Below are 3,491 nucleotides of genomic sequence, written 5' to 3' on the forward strand. Positions count from 1 at the left end.
AGACAAGGTCTTGCTCTTGTTACCCAGGCTGGAGTGCACTAGTGCGATCATGGCAGGTCTCAAACTCCTGGCTCGAGTGATCTACTTGCCTTGGCCTCCCAAAGTGCTGGGATTCAGGTGTGAACCACTGAGCCTGGTCTCAAAGAGATCTCTGTGCACTCATGTTCACAGTGGCATTATTCACAATAACTAAAAAGTGGAAGCAACTCAGGTGTCTATCAACAGATGAATAGATAAAGAGAATGTAATATATACATACATGTTAGTCCACTCAGGTTGCCATCAAATACCATAGACTGGGTGGTTTAAACAAGAGAAATTTACATTTTCACAGTTCTGGAGTTTAGGAGGTCCCACTGATGTCTCTTCCTAAAAGCACTCTAGTCTCGTCCAATCAGGGCCCAAACCTATGACTTCATTTAACCTTAATTACTTCCTTAGATGCCCCATCTTCAAATACAGTCACACTAAGAGTTAGGACTTCAACATATTAACTTTCAGGGAACATGAACATTCAGTCTATAACAATACACAGTGGAACCTTAGCCTCAAAAGGGAAGGAAATTCTGACACATACTACAACATACACGAAACTTCAGGATCATGTGAGTTATCTCGAGTAAGTCAAATTCATAGATACAGAAAATAGAATGGTGGTTGCCAGGGACTGAAGGTAAGGGGGAAAGGGGAGTACTGTTTAATGTGTAAAGATTTGGGGTTTTGCAGGATGAAAAGAGTTCAGGAGATGGATATGGTGATGATCGTACAACATGTGAATGCGTTTAAGCCATAGGACTGTACACCACTTTCACTTTTAAATTCATTTATTTATTATCACTCTTCAACAGCTCTCAAGGGGGATACTTTCACTTCTTTTGTGTATCTACCCAGAGGCAAATCCATTTGGGACTTTTTTATAGCTTCTAGTTCTTTGCTGAGATTTTTTATTTTATTATTTGTTTTAAGAGGGCTTGTAATTGATTGTTGGAGAATTTTTGTGTTGGCTGCTTTGAAATCCTTGTCGGATAATTCCAACATCGGATTCATCTTCTTGGTTGATTGCATCTTCCCATTCAAATTGTAATTTTTCCTGATTCTTGGTATGACAGGTGATTTATTTATTTATCTATTTTTTGGAGACAGAGTCTCACTCTTCTTCCCAGGCTTGAGTGCTGTGGTACAATCTCGGCTCACTGCAGTCTCTATGTCCCAGGCTTAAGCAATCCTCTCACCTCAGCCTCCCAGCTAGCTGGGACCACAGGTGCGCACCATCACACCTAGCTAATTTTTGTATTTGCGTAGAGACCAGGTTTTGCCATGTTGCCCAGGTTGGTCTTGAACTCCTGGGCTCAAGCAATCCACCCACCTTGGCCTGGCAAAGTGCGGGGATTACAGGCATAAGCCACTGTGCCTGGTGACAGGTGATTTGGGATTGTAAACTAGGTATCACGTTAGGATACTCTGGGTTCTCTTTAAATCAGTCCCTTCTTTTAGCAGGCAAGCATCCTTCTTAGGTTGGCACTGAGGTCCTAGCTACTTTCGTGGGCTGTAGTTCCAATGACAGTTTAGTTTTCAGTGTCTTAGAGGCCTGCTTGGTTTTCTGTGCTTCTGGGGCTCCTGCTGGTCTCTGCTGGTGCTGCTTGAGCGGGTGGAAGAGGGGAGTCTCAGGTCCATGGGACAAAGAGGCTCTCCTGGCTGGTGCCTTGTAGCAGGAATGGAGAATATTTCCTGAACTGGGTGTTTGTCATGCTGAGATCTTCCCACCACTGACCTCCAGCAGCCTCAGTGCTTCTTCCAGTCAGGGGAGGGGTGTATCAACAGGGTCAAAGAGGCTCCCAGAGCCATGCTGCTTGTCTTACAGAGCTTGCCCAGATATAGGGGAACGGCATCTTAGTTTCACAGGACAGAGAGGCTCCTGTAGCAGGCTGCCTGCTGTGCATGGCTGGGTGCCTCTTGCCAGTTCCTCCTGGATGCTTTGGCACCTCTTGGCAAGGGAGAGGACTCTCAGGCCTGATGTGAATGCTCACCCTGGCTGCTTAGTGCTGGTGGGACTCCCAATCTGTCCCCCTGCTGCTGGTGTTACACTCACATGTTGTCAGAGGTCCTGTTCAGTCTGGGGGAGAAATGAGCGTATCTGGGCTGGTTTCTGTAACAACAGTGTGGGTTGGCAAATGCCAGGTCTGCTTTGAGTTTGGGGGGAACATAAGATGCCCTTCTGCTTTGTTGTTCTTAGAAGACTAGAGTCTTGGGGACCCAGACCAGTTTACCTTCTTCTTACTGTCTTTCAGAATTCTCACTTGGTTGCCTCTTGCATTGTTTCCATGGTTTGTAGTTTTGCTTTGAGGGTGGGGAGCAGGGAGAAACTGTTCTGTGCCACCTTAACCCATCAGGTACTTCACAGTGGTGAAATTCCAGGGTACCCATTCCTGGATTCATGTCTCTCAGCTGGAAGGACACAGAGTTTCATCCTCTGTCAATTAGCCATCAGAGAATGCTCAGAGTCCTCTAGAAACCAACAGTAACAGGAAGAAAAACAGCTATGCGAGACTGTGAGATCAAGTAGATGACATGCGAAATAGACAGCTTCTACTCCAAATTCCAAATCAAAACCTCACCTTGCCTTTCTTATTTTGCCTTTTAAATCTTCTTTGACATAGTCTAGTCACTCTGCTCTCCATTCTTTGCTCATTTATTTGAATGTAAAGATGGAGATAACTTTTTTAAGAGATAGGGTCTCATCCTGTCACCCAGGCTGGAGTGCAGTGGTGCAATCTTAGCTCACCGCAGCCTAGAACTCCGGGGCTTAAGCAATCTTCCAGCCTCTCAAGTGGCTGAGACTATAGGTGCACATCACCACATTCGGCTAATTTTTAATTTTTTTTTGTAGAGACAGGGTCTTGATATGTTGCCCAGGTTGGTCTCAAGCTCTTGGCCTCAAGAGATCCTCCTGCCTTGGCCTCCCAAAGTTCTGGGATTACAGGTGTGAGCCACTGCACCCAGCCAATGATTGCTTTTGTTAACCTTTTTTTTTTTCTAGATTTATGAATTTTGTCACTTATTTCTCAGTATGATATTAATAGCCAGTTGTAAATGGCTCATTCAGTAGCCAATGTTCAAAGGAAAAAATGATTGTTATGTATGTTTCCAGCTTTGTCGGCTCGTCACCTCGTTATTCCCCATTCTATACCTGAACAAGTGGAACACCCTTTCAGAGATGAGAACATGGGAAAGAGACTGCCTTGAAAACTTTTCTGAAATTTGCTACAATCATAGACTCAAGGAACAGCCTAATTCACCTTATGACGGGGTCCCAGGAAAGGAGAAAGTGTCTAGGAAGACTAGACCCAATCTTGAGACCCAAAGCTGAGACCCACAAAGGCAGGAGAAGTCACATGTGGTTCGTTGTGCTGGAAGGAACTTCTACTGGCCATGCCCAGCCAATCCATCCTGCCTGTCTCTCCTTGCTTCCTCTTCTTCCTTTTTTTTTTTTT

The 3,491-nt window shown here is 44.9% G+C and overlaps 1 pseudogene; it reads left to right on the forward strand.

Annotated features, from left to right (window-relative positions):
• LOC119471510 overlaps nt 1-3,491 on the forward strand; it is a 23,537-nt pseudogene that overhangs the window by 571 nt on the left and 19,475 nt on the right.

The sequence above is a fragment of the Cebus imitator genome, unplaced genomic scaffold, assembly GCF_001604975.1.
Source record: "Cebus imitator isolate Cc_AM_T3 unplaced genomic scaffold, Cebus_imitator-1.0 Scaffold63, whole genome shotgun sequence".
In the NCBI taxonomy this organism is placed as follows: domain Eukaryota; kingdom Metazoa; phylum Chordata; class Mammalia; order Primates; family Cebidae; genus Cebus; species Cebus imitator.